The following is a 19422-nucleotide window of genomic DNA, read 5'->3' on the forward strand; positions in this document are numbered from 1 at the left end:
AAGCATGGAGAGCACGCCAAACACTACAAATTTGTCTTATAAAATCACATTTTAGCAGCATCACTATAACTCGGCTTGCAGGCAGCAACTAGGCATAACAGCTACTAACATTGTTCATAAGTTTGGCAAAACATTGAATACGTATGCAGATTTGTATCTTTCACCCCGTGCCCACAAAGCGGCACGACCACCTGTTGTCTAAGTATGTGCTATTTTCAAGTAACCCACTATCGCAATTATGTGTATGTATCATGTTGCCTTGGTACAAATCCTTGTTTAAGTGAGCTCATAGAAGAAAGACTCATTATCTTCCTCTCCATGTTTTCTTGAGTAAGTGATATTTATTTGCCTTGTGAAAACCAAACGTGTGTGTGTGTGTGTGTGTGTGTGTGTGTGTGTGTGTGAGTGTGTGTGTGTGTGTGCACGCGTGTGCGTGCGTGCGTGCATGCGTGTGTGTGTGTGTGTGTGTGTGTGTGTAAGTGTGTGTGCACACACAAAGAGTGCTTTATGAAGTACACAACAACTGGCATACATGTCAGCCAAGGCAGTGCCAAGTACAACGTTTCTTTTCTACAGCCCCTAGCTAACAATATTATCGTAAATTCTTTTGCCCATATTAGCATCTTGCATAATGACACATGCCTTCAAGATACAAGCATACGTGATTGCATTTGGAGAGCTGACCTCTCTTGCATTTGTTAAAAACAGCCTATAGCTTCCTAGCCTTGCCTTAGTTGGACATATCTCGCAATTGGTGCATTCAAAGATACGACATTCTAGACTGGAAGCTCCTCGAGAACTTTTTGTGCTTTATGAAGTACAACACATTTGGCATACTTGTTGACCAAGGTAGTGCTAAGCACAACGTATTCTATCAACAACCCCTATTTAACAATATCAACCTGAATCTTTTCATACCAACATCTTGCATGATGCCAGATGGTTCATGCTACACATGAATGTCATAAAATCTAATATCCACCTATCCCAAATTATTTTCTTATATTGAACTGATCATTTAATATGGGGAGATAAAGGGGAACAAGGCTTGATAAATCATCCTTTTCCCAAGATTTTTCATCCAGGAAAGCCATCATCTGGGTCCTTGCCTCAGCACATCACAATCCCCAAGCAGTGCTTGTAGAGCAAGGCATGAGTGCTCCTCAAAATCCTGTAGGAGAGGCTCTTTCATGTAAGTAGAGCATCATTTTTCTCTTTATAGTCATAAAGAGATTAAAGCTAGATTGTGAATTCCAACCCTTGTTGTCATGGTATGTAAATACCCCCCCCCCCCCCCCCCCCCCCCCCCCCCCCCCAAATCTCTAAAAGTCTGGTTTGGAAGGAATTGGCTTCACGAGGGTATAGAGGAAAGATAGGTTTAGGTCCTTCCTAAAAATTATCATATTACCCTCCACAAGAGTGAAGAGTTGGCGATCCTTGTTGTTGGTGATCCCAACCTTAGTTTGACTAGTATGCTTTCCTCAATACCATTGCCTCTTCAATGGACAAAGTCTTGGGCACACGAACTAGTAGGGAATCCAATCCCCTTGTGGCTCTCCCAAGATTTACTTTTACCTAAATCCATCCCTATTGAGTTGGGGCGTGTTTCTAGCAGTAGGGATCGGATTAAATGATCATAGGCCCTTATGGCCTAAAGGTGAACCGGAAGCGAGGTTCGAAAGAGTTAGGATACAGATATGTGTTGCTAGACCCATTCTCAACAGGGGACCAACTGGAGTCAAGTTGGCCAAAAAGGTGACTCAAGTTGGTTACGTAAGACCACCTAGAACCTTTAGTTACGTAAGACTTTGGCCAACTTGAGTTGGTGAAAAAGGACCAATAAGATTTAGGACCTACTTTATTTCTATTGGACAATCTACCAAGGGGTCCAATGAGAAATGAGCAGACCTTGTGCAAGCTTAATTCCTATTGACAAGTTGATCTGGAGAGCCGATAAGAACTTAGCATCAATCGTCTAATAAATAAGCTCTCTCTCAAAGGGGGAAAGAAAGACACTTGTCTAAATGCTACACTCCTCACTTGATTTGACCTACGCCTTCCATTGGTTAGCCCCAAGCTTGGGCCAATAGGCTTTGATCTAGTGTAAGCAAGCAGGGTCCATTTCTATCTCTCTCTTTTTTTCTCTTGCAACCCATGATCCCACACACACATTCTCTCATTGTGTGCTAAGCAAGAAGTGATCTCCTTCTCCAAGCTTGAGAAGTAGAGAGCCTACACCAACACCTCTTGGCTATGGAATTCTAATTCAAGCAAGATTCAAGCTTTAAAGCATGCTCGTCATCTACTCAAATATCCATTACTATGCTAAGCTATGCTCTAAGAATGATGATATGCGAGGAGAATACTTCTTTCTCGTATGTTACATCTTCTTCCTCTTCACTTTCCTCACTCCCTACCATCTCTCTTCACCTTCTAAGGTGTTTGAAGCCTTGGGACTGAGTCCGGGGACAAGTTTATGCTATTGCAAGTAAGTATAATTGTTGTTTTGGGCATAATATTGGTGCATGAAGCTTTCCATATTCATGGAATCAACAAGGTCTCAAGGAACACAAAGAATGTATTGTACCAAGTCTCTCTTTATGGGAGAACATATAATACAAAAGGCTTTTGGAGGGATGACCGACTCCAAGTAAGTCTGGTCCTCAATTTTTGTCAATTTACCTAACTCTCTCTCTTTTACAAGTATTATTCATGCCAAGCTAACTAGGTGTAATGTTTATATTGCTAACTTTAATCAAGAACTTCCTCTCTACCTTCATTAGGAATTCTCTTAATGAAATGCTCACTGTTGTCATTTTAATTCCACTACAACCAATGTTAGTAGCCTAATTCCGTATCATAGCTATTGGTTTCTCTCTTTCTTGCTTGAGAGGAGAGGTCCTTAATCTTATTAAGAGAGGTTTTTAAGTTACCAAAGAATAAGTTAGCATACACCAATCTTGTTAACATGGCTGAAATAATAAAGAGAGTAGATTGAATATTGATGACTTTGATTTTGCACATAAAGGTGCTACTAATGATTCCCCTATGATTGTGAATTATCTTGTCACTGGGCTACAACAAGACATGGGCAACCCCGCTCTACAAGGTGAAGTTGTCCAATAACTTTGCACACATGGGATTCTCCAAACTCTCCAAGAAGAGAGAGTAATTAGGAAGCCTCTTTGACGGACTCCCAAAAGAAGACTCTCTTCGGTGAGAGAAGAGGAGGAACCCTACTAAAGAGAAAGAAGTGAGTCTCCAAATCCTTTGAGAGATGTGGCTCCACGACGACGGTGGTCACAAAGATCTCCAAATCCTTCTAAGAGAAAAAGATCACCGCATACACCCTGTCCGTGTAATCCCAAGAAGGAAGAGAGGAATCAAAAGAAGAAAAATGAGAAAAAGAGGTCACCCTAATCTCCATCTACATCACCTTCTTCCTTGGAGAGAAAGCGGTAACCCTCTTCTTCATCCTCATCACCTTCCTCTTCTTCCGATCAAAGTGGCGGCTTATCCCCTAAAGAGACAAAAAGGAGAGGGAATCAAAAGTCTTATGCCACTTGGAAACCAACAAGCTCAATAATTTCAAAGAGGGATGAAAGAATGTCTCTTTTCTCACCTATGATGGCACCTTTGTTGCTACAGAAAAAGTCGTGGCTTGTATCCAGAAATTTGATGCAGCCTTTGGAGATGAGGGCTTCACTGAGTCATCTAAGCTACAACATGTAGCTATGCATTTTCAAAAGTCTGCCAAACAATGGTGGGCTAGTCTACGAGCTAATGGCAAAGCTCCAAGGACGTGGAAATCCCTAAGAGCTTCCATAAATGAAGCAATTTCTTGCAAGCGATGCCAAAGACAAAGTTCTTACCGAATGGTGAAGTTTGAAGATGTCTCCGTATGAGTCTATCCACAAGCATGTGGACAAGTTTTGGGATTTGCATCTCAAATCCAATGTCTACAAAAAGATAGACTTTGGAGAACAAAAACAACGGTTTTGTGTTGGGCTATCTAAAGACATGGCCGAATATGTCAATTTTCAAAGGCCTAGGACAATTTTTGTGGTCATACATCATACTGTGTTTGCTTCACAAACTAATTTCCAACAAGGAGCTAAGAGGAATTCTAAGCCCATGGAAACTAAAGACTGCAACGATCCCAGAGAGAAAAACAATGCTCAAAATTCTTCTAAAGGCAACTCTAGAAACAACAACAAAAAAATCTAAGGAGATAGGAGCCTATAAAGGTAATAATAGACTCTCCCTTCAAGAGCTCAAGCATTTTTGCAAAGACAGCAAATGCTTCAAATGTGGGGAGCAAGGACATGGCTATCGCACTTGCCCCCAAAGAAATGCATGCAATGAGCCACCTAGAGCTTCTATGATTGAAACACCAAAAGGGGATGCTCATTCCAAAGGATCTCCCCTTTCCTATGCTTGGGAAAAGGTGAGAGATCATGATGCCTTCATCCTTTTTGACCCTAGCTCAACTCACAACTTCATATCAACAAAGTTGGCTAGTAAATTAGGCATACAAGCTTTTGAGATGGGAGACACTGTGATGACCGATGGGGCTTTCAAGGGACAAAACACCTCCGTTCCTCCCTTGATTTGGAAATTGAGGCTTCATGTCCAAAGCTACGTCGACAAAGAGGACTTTTTCATCTCCCCTCTCCAACATGAGGATGTTACCTTAGGGGCACCAAGGTTCAATCACATGGCTTCCAATATGAAGTTTCCTGAAAGTAGAATATATTTCAAGTATAGGGAAAAGAATATGTACATATATGCTAATGAGTCAGGTAACACCATACCCCTTGTAAATACACCTTCTTTTGATAAGTCAATAAAAAGCTCAACTTTTGCGTACATGATTTTGGTTAAGGAATCTTTAAATGATCCTAATGTTTTATTAGATAAAAATAGTGGCAATCGAAAGGAATTAGAGCTATCTAATTTCCTGAGTAAACTCCAAGATATGTTTATTGATGATATCCCTAGAGCTACCTCCAAACCAAGAGGATGATGATCATGTAATAGAGATTCTACCATGGAGCTCGCCGCCTAGTAAGCCTCCTTATCAAGTTTCATAGGCTCAACAAGAGGAGATCATGATGCAAGTTCATGAACAGGTAGAAAAGGGATGGTGAACCTAGATCTTCACCATTTTGTTTGCCAATCCTCCTAGTCCAAAAGAAAGATGGCACATATCATATGTGTGTTGACTATAGATCACTTAATAGAATCACTATCAGAAATAGATTTATCGTGCTATGGGTAGAAGATCTTTTTGATAAATTTCAAGGGTCTACCCACTTCAGTAGGATTAACCTTAAAAGTGGCTACCATCAGATAAGGGTAGTCAATGAAGATATCATAAAGATCCCTTTTCGCATGATATTTAATCTTTATGAATATCTTTTCATGCCTTTTGGCTTGACAAATGCTCCAGCCACGTTCAACCGCTTAATGGAGAAAATATTTAGGCCCCACTGCAAGTTTACCGGAGTATTCTTTGATGATATCATTATCTACTTCAATTATCTTGAGGAGCATAAGCAACATCTCCACGTAATCTTTCAATTTCTGAGAGAGAAATAAAATTTTCATTAATCAAAAGAAAAGTGAATTCTTCCTACAAGAGATTCGATACTTAGGTCACATTATCTCTCAAGATGGCATCCGAATGGATCCCACAAAGCGAGAGGTAATAAAAGGATGGCCTAATCCAAGGAATCTACACAAACTACGAAGCTTTATTGGTATGTGTGCAAACTATAGACGCTTCATAAAGATATTCTCACTAATAGTAGGACCATTACATGAATTAACAAAAAAGAATGTTAGGTATACATGGACTTCAAAAGAGCAAGATGCTTTTGACAAGAAGATTATCTCTCGATTTGTGCTTATACTGCCAGATCTCTCAAAACCATTTGAGGTCCAATGTGATGCTTGTGGTAATTGCATTGGAGTAGTTCTGCTTCAAGAAGGGCATGCCATAGCATACAAGAGTCAAATACTTAACTTCGATGAGCGAGTATTGGGCATATATAAAAAGGAGCTACTAGTTGTTATACATGCCCTATCGTTTGGAGACTCCATTCATCTTATGCCTCAAGTATTTCATGACGCAAACCAAGCTCTCTGACAAACAAATGAGGTGAGAAAATTTTCCTTTGCAATTTAATTTTCATATTTCTCACGTTGTTGGCAAGCACAATCAAATGGCCGATGCACTATCACAATGGAAAAGAGCAAATGTGGTATCTATAGCATATCACAATGATCTATCTTTTATGGTAGATGTGTATGCTATTGATCCCAATTTCTAGTATTTCATTCCAGCCCTTGACTTAGAAAAGAAAGAGGAACCATTCACGTTGCAGGATGGTTTTCTCCTCTATGGCAATAGGCTATGTGTTACTAACTCACTTCATGAGAAAGTAATGTATGAATCCCATGCTCCTCCTTATGCAGGTCATAGAGGGATTCAACCTACTCTTCAAGGAGTAGAGACCTACTTCTATTGACCCACCATGAAATTAGACATACAAGAGTATGTTTGAAAATGCGTGGTATACCAAAAGACAAAGTATGATAGAGGGAAGCAATTTGGATTGCTCCAAACATTGCCAATTCCTATTTCACCATGGGAGAGCACATCCATGGATTTCCCAAGTCTATCCATGGAAATACAAGAATATGGACAATAGTCGACAGGTTTAGCAAACAAGCACCATTTATACCTGTCAAAAAGACTATTAAGGCACACCAAATGGCAACCCTCTTCATATCTCAGATTTTCAAAAACCATGGCTTTCCAAAATCTATAGTGTGGAATAGAGATCCTAAAATGACCAGTAATTTTTGGAAGGGTCTCTTTGAGAACCTACATACAAGCTTGAAGTTTTCTTTGTTTTTTCTACTGAGGCGGTCTGGGGCGGGCAACAAGAAGAGCAGCCTCTAAACACCCTTCGAGGCTCCCGTGCTGCTCAATTGGAGATGGGGCAAGCACAATAAAAGACAACAACAACCCACAGCCAGAAACCAAACAAGAAAAGGGGAACCACCTAGTTGTAGATGCGAACTAGGATGCACATGATATCTCCTTGTACTCAAACACACAAAGAGAGGGGAATGCAAGATAGCCACACACACCAAACACAAACATTCACCACACCAGAGAGAGGTAAAGAGCACAAATCAACTTGAGCAACTCAGTCTTAGCCTTAAAGACTAGATGCACACAAAGCTTGGTGAGAAACAAAGAGACAACACAAAACTTGACCTTGTTGCCAATACACAAATTGTCTTAGGGTCACGGGAGCCCTCTCATCGAGCACCCTCTTACAATTGACTTTTTAGGAAAACAATTCAACGAGTCCTCAAAAAACCAAGCATGAAATGGCACAACAGACTTCAAGGAAAATATACCTTTCACCACTTAATGAGATAACTTATCAAGTCAATTTGGAGAGAAGAGTCGTAGTTGCTGCAATTGTACAATTGCACCCAAAACTATAAATCTTATTTATGCACAAGAGTAGGCTACAAGTGTGATGAAGAGTATGGCATCACTCCACTCCTCTAGATGACATAACTAACTTCAAGATTCTCCATGCACCTATGTGTAGTGATGGAATAGAGCACTCACAATGCACACACTCTACATAACTAGGCTTGAAGAGTGGTGTGTTATGTGTGGAGAATGGTGTGGTGTAGTGTGATCATGTGATGATTTACAAGGGAGAGAAGGGCTCTATTTATAGGTTTTAGAAGCCCGGATTAGGATTAGATCTAATCAAGTTTATTTGAGGAAATCAAAGCCTTAAATTTCATGTAAAATCTCCCTTGACTTCAAAATTTTTGAAAAAATTATGAAAAATACTTCAGATCACTAGCTACAATTTCTTTTCTGGAAGTATCCTCAGATTAGGATCAGAAGAGGGTGCGAAAATTCGAGCAAAAAGCTGTCCCTGCAATACCTCATAAGGCTTGAAGTGGGCCACTATTTCATTCTTTTTCCTTTGTAGTCTTCCAAGTGAGCCCCCAATACATCAACCATGACTTAATATTTCCAAGGAGCTTGCACACATGTATGGTATAGGATAAGTATCAAATATAATATATATTTGTGGGATAAGAAGATAGGCTAGCTAGTCATGAAAAATGGACACATGGGATGCATGGTGGCAAAAAAATATATAAAATAAAAGGAGGAAAATCATGAGAGCATGGACCCTCAATTATTCTCTACTTTGAGTGATTTATAGAATTTATTTGAAGATGAAACCTATGTACTTGTGAATATTTATCTGGGAGGGATGGAAAAAAATATGACGGAGCCTAAGGTTATTGGTGAATTTTTAATATGAAGTCACATAAAGGTTTTTTCAAGGCTTGTGTGAGTAGAGCTTAAGGGATAGAATGATAGTAAAATATGTATAAGGAATGACATGCTATTGAAGCTAGCATACTGAGGCCTAATAAAGAACACCTAGGAATATATATTTATATAAATACAAAAAATTTGAAAAAAAAAACCCTTTATACTTAGGTCCTTTATTTGATAGAAAATATTTACATGTAAAGAGGACCGTAATATTATAAATTTATTTTTTTGTCTCCTAGCCATATGACGAACTCAATGATTTGATAAAAACCCTAAACGCACGCACACTATTTACAATGAAAAAGCGAGCCTAGTCATTGTGCTAGGGTGTTTTTGTGGGGTGAAGTGTCTTCTTAAAATATTTTATGAGAGCCGAAAAATGGGCTATCCTTTAGCTCTCCCCTAGATGATGGTACATTCATGTACGATCAAAAGGAATATCTTTCAATGAGAGTGTTTTACAATCCTTCTTGATATTTGGTGCCTTAATCGAATATTCATCTTGTAGTGCCAAGCTCAAAGACTTACATGGTATTGTAGCTGTTCGATACTCTTGTAGATACTCTGGTAGAACTCGACTCAAGTAGGGCTTTAATCGATACTCATTCACCTTCTTGGGGTGCTCCTTGCTATCCAAATCCATGAGTTGATAGTAGCGTGAACAGTAGGCCTCTTTACAATGTAGGGACCTCACCATCTAGTATTGAACTTCACATCAAAGCAATTGTCAAGGCAATTATTGTACCTTAGCACCAAATCTCCTTCCTTGATCCCTTTTTCTTTCACCTTTTTGTCGAGCTTGTTCTTTATTTGCATAGCCTTTCTTTTATAGCACTCATAAGCCACCTCCCGTTTCCATTCTAGTTCTGCTAGGGTGAGAAAACGATCTTCCCATGTTGCTTCTTCTCCTAGTGCCACCTTTCCATAAAGTCGCATCGTTGGAATGTTGAGCTCGATGGGTTGCAAAGCTTCTTGACCATAAACTAGGTGAAAGGGTGTGAACTCTGTCGCTTCCTTGTAGGTAGTCCGATAGGCCCACAATGCTCCATCCAAGAAGTCATCCCATAGCTTTGTCTTTTTCTTTACCATCTTTCGGATGATTCCTGCAATGATGCCATTAGCCTTCTCTACCAAACCATTTGATTTAAGATAGTAGGGTGTGCTATGCTAATGTAGAATGTGAAACTCATCACAAACTTCTGTGAGCAAGCCCTTCCTGAATTCTGGACCATGATCAGAAATGATCTCCAAAGGTGTGCCAAAATTGCAACAAATGTGATTGTACACAAAATTGCTAATTGTCCTCTCATTTACTTTTGCCACACTTTGAGCTTCTACCCACCTAGTCATGTAGTCTATGGCCACCAAGATATAAAATTTTCCATTTTTAGTCCGAGGCAATGGACCCATAGCATCAATGTCCCATTTTTCAAATGGACCATTTGCAAGGACTAACTGACGTGGACCATGTAACAGATGCTTGTTTCCGTTAATCTGACAATTGTGGCAGCTTTTACACCAATGTTGAACATCAATGTGCAAGCTTGGCCAAACATACCCAGCAAGAAAAATCTTTTTTGCAGTGAGTTCCTGTGCAAAATGACCACCACACGCTTCCTCATGCAAACCTTCAAGAATGGCTGGAATCTCCTTGGTTTTCGGTATTCTCCTACAAACTTGATCTTTCCCCCTATGGTGGAGGGTACCTTCCAAAAAAAATACGAACTCGCCTTCTTAATGAGCCTCTGCTTTTGAGCCTTTGTAAAGCCCTCTGGAAACTCGCCCTCTAAATGTAGCTCACAATGGGAGCCAATGACTCCATCCCCTGGTACCTTGGTTGATTTATCATTGTTGTTGCCATGATGACCTACACTTCACTCTCAACACATGCAACTGCTTTTTGGGCAAGCAAATCAGCATCTTCATTTTGTTTCCTAGGAATATGATAAATTGTACTTCTTCAAATTGATTGAAGAGTTTACGGATGGCATGAAACTTTTGCCTTAGCCTTTCATTCTTACAAGCCCAAATACCTAGAATTTGCTTCACAATGAGAAGTGCATCCCCTTTTACCATGAAACGCCGTATCTTTTGAGCAACACACATCGGCAAACCATGGATTAGTATGTCGTACTCTGCTTCATTGCTGCTCGTGGAACCAAGAAAATTCACATGCTCTTTCATAACAAACTCACCATTTGAATCTAGCAGCACAAGCCCTCCCCTTGCTTTTCCTATAGCCTTCTTAAATGTTACATTAAAGAACAAGGTGAATGCATTATGTAAATGCCTTGGGGGTGGTAAGGGTAGGGTTTTCACTTTAGGCACCTTGATGTCCCTTTTATGCACTCTATAGGTGAGAATCCCTGCTAATTGTTCACGTACACTATCTTCTACTTTGAAAGAGTATTGGAACTCTTGCAATTCCATGATCCACTTTGAAATCCTGGGACTTAGTGTCATTTGAGATGACACCCAAGGAAACAAGTTTTCAGGAGTGATTATGATAAAGGGTTTTGGTAGGAGGTAGGATCTAAAATTTCTCACTGCAAAGACAAGAGAAAGCATCATAGATTCTGCTTCTGTGTAATCCTTTTCAAGTGCAATCATGACCCGGCTAGCAAAGTAGATGGGCCGCATCCTAGTGCTATGAGGATCTTGCTGCAACAATACCGCACCCAATGTCTCTTTACCCACACTTGAGCTAACAAAGAATGTAAACTCCCAACATGGAGGCATGAGTGTTGGTAGTTCCGCCAAAGCCATTTTTGTACAAGAAAAGTACTCTTCAAGCACATCAGACCATGCAAACTCTACATGTTGTGTCAACTTTTGGAGGGGGTGAAGTAACTTTGATGCCAAGTGAATGAAGCGTGACATGTAATTCACCTTTTGAATAAATGAAATTACCTCCTTAAGACTCTTTGGTGATGGTAGCTCAATGAGATCTTGTGCCTTTGCTGGGTCTACCTCAATGCCTTTGGAAGAAACCTTGTGACCAAGCAAGATTACTTCATCCTCACCTATGTGGCACTTGTCGGGATTGAGTTGACCTCCCATATCATATAGCTTCTTCAAGACTTCTTCTACCTTCTATAATGCAATGATTTAGAGCTATAGATGCAAAAATCATCTATGAATACTCTAATAGACTTCCCAAAGAATGCCTGAAACACCATGTTCATGAATCATTGAGACGTTGTTGGAGCATTTGTCAAACCAAACGGCATGACTCTAAAAGCAAAACAACCCCAAGGAGTGATGAAGGTTTTTTTTAATTGATCCTCCAATGCAATACCTATTTGAAAGTAACCAGAGTAGTCATCACATACCGTGTACTTTTCTTTACCTACTACCTCATTAAGAATCTCATCTTGAAATTGGAGGGGAAAGTGATCCCTTTTTGTTGCCTCATTGAGTGAAGGATAATCGACACATACCCTCCACTTGCCATTCTTTTTCGGAGTGACCACAACTAGAGGGACCCACTCAGAATTCTCTACGGGGTAGATGAACCCTGTAGCTAGAAGCTTCCTCACCTCTTTGACTAGTGATTTCTCTTTGATGTCTCCTAATCTTCATAGCTTTTGTGCTTTAGGTTTGGCCTGTGGCTTTAGATCGATCTTGTGTTGAATGGTATCCACTCCACATACATCTATGTAATCTTTAGCAAAAAGCCTAGGAAACTTTCTTAGCACACTTTTGAATTCCTCTCTTTCCACCCAAGTAAGAGTCTTTGACAACATACCATCTAGCATTTCTTCATCATGCAAACTTTGGTTCTCCTAGGGGCCTACCTCTTCTAAACCTTGGCAAGATGTCTCTTTGTTATTTGGCCTAAAACTTACACCCATGACTTCAATGGATGAATCCTCCTCTGCAGTGCTACCACTGCTTTCTTCTTCTGAGGTGTCATCGGTACAATCTTCCCCACTTTCTCTTTGAGAAGATTCCTCCTGGAGCTCCTCTTGATGTTGCTCCTTCATGTCAAAGACAAACTTCTTCTGATTGTCATTCTTGCAAATCAACTTTCCACTTTCTCAATCCTGCAAAGCTCGCATTCCCATTAGCGACGGTCTACCTAGGATAAATGGATAGCCATTTCCCCTTGTAGACATAACATAGAAATCAACAGCCTTCTTAATTCCAAAAGTTTACACAGAAACGTTCTTACAAACTCCCAAACACCTATCCTTGCTATTATTTGCCATTTTCACTTTGATTTAAGGCATCTCATGAATGTGCATGCCTAGTCTCCGCACAAGGTCGTCAGTCATGATGCAAATTTGTGCGTCCCCATCCACTAGACCCTTCCTAACTAGTTTTCCTTTGATATAGCAATCTAGCACATGTGTAATATCCTCATTCATTTGGGCATGTGCAATTTTAACAACGGGAACATTTTCTTTTGTCCTTCTCCTAGTGCTAACTACTTTTGTCAACTCCCTCCTAACTTGTGGGCACAATGCAAGAAATTGAGGCCATGATATGCTTGGACCCTTACCTCTCATGTCCTCCATAAGGTGGTAGGGAGTCATACCATGTCCAAGAGAGAAGTCTTGAAGGTTGATGCGGCGCGGGGTCCTCTTGGTTTCCTTGGTTTACTTCGCTTTCTTTCCTTGTCCATGGTCACTTTGTGATGTTACTCCTTCCTTTCCCTTACCTTTTCCCTACCCACGTTTGATGCCATTTGCTTCAATGTCACCCTCTTTGGATTGTGTGACTTCTACAACATTGAAATTTGGGTCAGGCAAAGGTGGAACTCCTTCCACCCCTTCTAGAGGTTGTCTTGATTCATTTGGCCTTTGTAGAAGCCGTGGTTGTTGACTAGTTCATTCACGTGCATTCATCAGTGGGTAATTCAAGTTAGGCCTCCCTGGCTCCCCACGGGGCCAAGGATAATTATACATCCCATTGTCGTGCAGCTCCGTTGCCATGATGGGAAAAAGAGCAAAGAACTGCAAGATAAGCTTTGTTGAAGCCTAAATATTTTTTGAGCAGTGACCAGGGCTTTTTAACAAGCCAAGTTTAATAATTAATGTATGTCAATTGTGGCATAAAAGGGACAATTCATGCCTTAATGATGCTAAAAAATACTATGCTTGAAATGAGCACAGATGAGAGGTTATGATCTAGAGCTGCAGCACTTGAAGTGCTCTACCGGCCTGTCTTTATGGCTCGTCGATTGGAGCTACAATGAAGAAGTTATGGTAGTTTGAAGTTTAAGTTGATTACAGATCCGTACCGGATTGGGCAACTGTAGCTGAGGTGACAGAATTGAAATGAATGCATGGGCTTGAAGTGCTCACTTTGTGGAGCGCATCGCTCTTTTGAGATCATCAGGGGCCGGTTCCGTACCAGTATGGTCCGCCTGGTAGGTGTGCCATCTGGGAATTTTATAGCCTCAACAGGGTTTGTATGCGTTATATGCAGTTTGAGAAGTGTAAAGGAACTAACGGCTTGTTAGACAGAGTCTGGGTTCATAAGATAATATGGTTTGAGGCCGATGTTAGCTGTCGGCACAGCTGAGCTGGATAATTTTGGCATTATCTGAGAAGCTGATGCAAGCAACTAACAACAGAGTGCAAATCAAATGCCTTCCGGCAAGTGCAATCACCTATACGCGTATCTTAGAGCATGTGGCATTATTCAAGATGCTATGGATAGTAAAATTCATGAGATGATATGTTAGTAAAAAATTGTTGGAGAAAGACGTTGTGCTTGGCGATGCTTTAGTCGAATATGTATGCCAAATGGGGTGCCCTTTGAGGGCCGCCCACAACATGTCGCTCAAAGCAAGAGATTAAAGGGTCGCGCACCAAGTCCAAGGCCACCCATATAATCTAGTGGCCGCCCAATTGACTAAGGGTGTGGCTGCCCAATACTTAGATATACGGGTTTTAGTGGGAAACAAAAAGAAAAAAGAAGCAGGCCATTGCGTGGCAGCACGCAGAGGGCGCATGCAAGAGAAGAGGACTCGCAGAGGGATGGGGAGACCTCGGCTGGCAAAGAAACGAAAAAAGTGTAGATTGCCGGTGCGCATAATTTTGTTCGTACTCCCGTGACTTTTGGCTCTGGTCTGCAGTTACTTGCCACATCATCAAGAGGCATTTTTTATGCCTCCCTAGCAACGACGGCACCGTCGTTGCTAAGGGAGAGGGCACCCTATTAATAGGGAGCTCTTTTTTTTGCATGAGAGGGGAATCCCAAGCGAAGAAAAAAGGAGAACAAGCAAGAGGAAGGGAAGCTTGGTCAGGGCAATAGAACACAAGGAGAGGCGGCAAGATTGGGGGAAACAAAGCTCTCTCTCTCTCTCTCTCTCTCTCTCTCTCTCTCTCTCTCTCTCTCTCTCTCTCTCTCTCTCTCTCTCTCTCTCTCTCTCTCTCTCTCTCTCTCTCTCTCTCTCTCTCTCTCTCTCATCCTCAACCAGCAAAGAAGGCGGGGTGAGAATCTTGGGGAAGAACGTGAAGGTCTCTCTCTCGTCCTCGGCTAACGGGAAGATGGGGATTACAAGCGAAAGAAGATAGGTAGAGAAGAAGCTTGTCGAGGCAAGCAAGCAACCAAGGTTGAAGAAAGCAAAGAGAAGCTTGTCGAGGTTAAAACAAGCAAGTAAGGTGAGAAGCTCGAGTCGAGGTCAAGGAGGGAAAATCTCTCTCTCTCTCTCTCTCTCTCTCTCTCTCTCTCTCTCTCTCTCTCTCTCTCTCTCTCTCTCTCTCTCTCTCTCTCTCTCTCTCTCTCTCTCTCTTTTGAGCTTGGACAAGGGAATCTCTCTCTCGTTATTGAGCTAAAGAAGGGGTAAGAAGGGATTCGAAGATAGTAATTGAAGACATATCAAGTAGTAGAATAACCGATCTAAGAAAACCGGCATAGTAGGACTTTGTTCGTCACCGGAAACTTAAATTAGTTAATTTTTTTTAATGAATCACGGAGATGTTAACGGCCAAGGTAATTGTAACGGGAGCCTAAACTCCTTGATTTCAATGAACCTAAGTGTCGGTGCTGTTAACAGCCCGACTTGGCTATTGCCAGCAGCAGAATGTACTCAGAGCTTAAATTGATTAATTGAAGGTTACGATGATTGACAGAGCCTTTTTCACATGTTGTTCTTGTTCTCTTGACACCTCCCACAGCCAGAGGCCTGGCGCCTGCCCGGCTCACGTTTCGAACACATATCCCCTGACATCTGTGGTGAACCTGACGCGAAACGAGCCGGGGTGGGAGGGAAAGATGGAGATTCCAGAAAAATTAAAGCAATTTATTGACGATCTCAGTTTGAATGGATTTGATAAAAATCTAGAAGTTATAGATTTGCCAAAAATGATGGAATGGGTTCAGGGGTATCTACAGGAAGCAAAAACCATGCAAAGTAAAAAAGCAGATTGATGATGCTGTAGAGCTAGCACTTGATGCTGTTCGGGAGCAGTATTATATTTTTCAGGGATATGATCTAGAAGGTTTTTTTGCATGTTACGAAGCTGAGATGAAGAGCCGAAATGTTCCTGAAGATCGGATGATTGCAGCTTTTGAGGAGGTTGTAAACTCGGATTTAAAAAGCAGGTTCAAGAACTGGCAGAAGCATATCCCCCACAATGGGAGTATTTTGCAGAGGAATTTATTTACAAAAGCTCAAGGATTCTAGATCAGGAAATAAAGGAGATTACTGAATGAAGTAAAGTTGTCTTCAGTAAAGGTGAAGGGGATCAGAATTTTGGGAGCATATTTCTGCAAGAAGTAAAGCCAAAGAAAATGTTGAGCTGGAAGTAGCAGATTCAGTTCGAGAGGAGCATATTTTGAGCAACAAAGAAAAGGTAAACGATGAATTTAATGTTGAAACACGCTTATATGAATTTTTTTCAAAGATTGCTTGCATGGACGCTACCTCTAATAATGGTTCTAGTGACGACATAGAATGTATAGCAAGTGGTTTAAAAGTTGTTGACCTTGACATGGATTATTCTGAAGGAGTTCATCAAGCAGATGAGCCTCTATAGGATATTTCTAAAACTATCAGCACTATAGCCAAGCAGGACAACATGTTTATTGCAGATGATTGCATAAACAAAGCTATTATATACACAGTAGCTGGGATGCAGATGAGGAATCAGAGGATGACATGGATGATTATGAAGACTGCCTAGATCAGGCTGATTGTGAATAGGTTATCGACAGGGATTTTACATCTATGCTTGTACATGGGCTACATGAGGAGATAACTCCTACAATTTTGATTAATGTTGAGACTTCTAAGGTTGACTTTCCCGAGGATACTATGGATGAAGGTCTACACGATAAAGCTGTTTTTCATGATCAAGTTGAAATCCCAATAGGTGAAAATTCGTCTGATGATACAGGTCGAGAGACTCCTAAGTCTTTTCGTGATGGCTATGAAGCTAGAGGGGGTGATGATGCTAAATCATCCTTGATACTACAAAAGGTGCACAGGATTTTTCATTTCCTTGGACAATGTGCCAAATGTGGCTGGATTTGGATGCTTTTCCTATTGATACTTATATCAATGATGTCTTGGCTGCTAGTAAAAGGTAGTCAGATTTCTTTAATGTTTTCTGGTATCGAGCTTAAGTTGCCAAAAGTTTATGAGATGTGGGTGTTGCACTATGCTTCAGGTGAAGCTCTAGTATATTGCGGATCCCATCAATGCTATGTGATCTCAATGGTGTTTGCTCTAGGAGATTCTAAGGATATTCATAAGCAGATTCAATATGGATGGATACTGATCAGTATGCATACTAATTGCGTGCTATTTGAACCAGGGGTAGCATATCTGCACCAAAAATGTTTGATGTTTCATGTGGATACTATGATGCCCCAATGTGTGGGCATTCCTTATTATCCCATTTGATCTTGGGGGTTACTAAAGTGCAAGTTGCAGATGCAGAGGATACCAGATGCTTGATGTAGCAGGCTGCATGATGCAAGGTTTTTTTTTTTAAATCATGTTAAGTTAGAAGAGTGTTTGGTTATGCATTCAATAAGATTACATGGTTGGATTCCAGTTGATTTCTTTGAATAATTGATGAAGTATCTTCACATCATTTGAGTTGGTTCTGCTACCAGAACTTGAGGTAAAGGACTTGACGGCCATTCCATGTGCAGACATAGTAAGGCATACTTGAGCTTGATAGGGTTCCTTAAAGAGAGCTTAATGGTCAAGCCGTGTGCATCATTAACTCGAGCACTTGAGTCTGGAGGAGTTCACCAAACAAGTTATCCATAATTGAATGCTTTGAAGATACGGCAAATACGGTTTAGAGATTTTGATGGGCAGCTACCTCTGATTAAGTTAGAACATTGATGATAGGATGTAAGCCTTACTTTATTTTTCATATGTTTACCAATTACGTGAGTCTGGTGATGCCAAAGAGCTCAAGGTACCTTAAAAAATACAGATTGAAGTGCAGTTGCCACAGACCAGAGGCTGTGCAGAGGTTCAGAGGGGGTGGATGTCGTGCAGCTCCGTTGCCATGATGGGAAAAAGAGCAAAGAACTGCAAGATAAGCTTTGTTGAAGCCTAAATATTTTTTGAGCAGTGATCAGGGCTTTTTAACAAGCCAAGTTTAATTATTCATGTATGTCAAATGCGGCTTAAAAGGGCCAATTGATGCCTTAATGATGCTAAAAAATACTATGCTTGAAATGAGCACAGATGAGAGGTTATGATCTAGAATTGCAGTGCTTGAAGTGCTCTACCGGTCTGTCTTAACGGCTCGTCGATTGGAGCTACAATGAAGAAGTTATGGTAGTTTGAAGTTTAAGTTGATTACAGATCCGTACCGGATTGGGCAACTGCAGCTGAGGTGACAGAATTGAAATGAATGCATGGGCTTGAAGTGCTCACTTTGTGGAGCGCATCGCTCTTTTGAGATCAACGATCGCAATTCTGGTTGCCAAGTTATTGGACGTTACATATTCATCGGGGGCTCGTTCTGTACCAGTCTAGTCCGCCTGGTCCGCCTGGTCGGTGTGCCATCTGGGAATTTTATAGCCTCAGCAGGGTTTGTATGCGTTATATGCAGTTTGAGAAGTGCAAAGGAATTAACGGCTTGTTAGACCGAGTCTGGGTTCATAAGATAATATGGCTTGAGGCCGATGTTAGCTGTCGGCACAGCTGAGCTGGATAATTTTGGCATTATCTGAGAAGCTGATGCAAGCAACTAACAACCGAGTGCAAAGCAAATGCCTTCCGGCAAGTTCAATCACCTATACGCGTATCTTAGAGCATGTGGCGTTATTCAAGATTGTATGGATAGTAAAATTCACGAGATGATATGTTAGTAAAAAATTGTTGGAGAAAGAAGTTGTGCTTGGCGATGCTTTAGTCGAATATGTATGCCAAATGAGGTGCCCTTTAAGGGCCACCCACAACATGCCGCCCAAAGCAAGAGATTAAAGGGTTGCGCACCAAGTCCAAGGCCGCCCATATAATCTAGTGGCCACCCAATTGACTAAGGGTGTGGCCGCCCAATACTTAGATATAGGGGTTTTAGTGGGAAACAAAAAGAAAAAAGAAGCAGGCCATGGCGTCATAGCGGGCAGAGGGCGCAGGCAAGAGAAGAGGACTCGCACTGGGATGGGGAGACCTCGGTTGCGCATGGCAAAGAAACGAAAAAGGTTCAGAATGCCGGTGCGCATAATTTTGGTAGTACTCCTGTGACTTTTGAATCTGGTCCGTAGTTACTTGCCACATCATCAAGAGGCCTTTTTTATGCCTCCCTAGCAACAACGGTGCCATCGTTGCTAAGGGAGAGGGCACGCTATTAATAGGGAGCTCTTTGTTCTTGCATGAGAGGGGAATTCCAAGCGAAGAAAAAAGGAGAACGAGCAAGAGGAAGGGAAGCTTGGTCAAGGCAATAGAACACAAGGAGAGGCGGCAAGATTGGGGGAAACAAAGCTCTCTCTCTCTCTCTCTCTCTCTCTCTCTCTCTCTCTCTCTCTCTCTCTCTCTCTCTCTCTCTCTCTCTCTCTCTCTCTCTCTCTCTCTCTCTCTCTCTCTCTCTCTCTCATCCTCA

The sequence above is a fragment of the Adiantum capillus-veneris genome, chromosome 21, assembly GCF_014529385.1.
Source record: "Adiantum capillus-veneris isolate H3 chromosome 21, ASM1452938v2, whole genome shotgun sequence".
Taxonomy (NCBI): Eukaryota; Viridiplantae; Streptophyta; class Polypodiopsida; order Polypodiales; family Pteridaceae; genus Adiantum; species Adiantum capillus-veneris.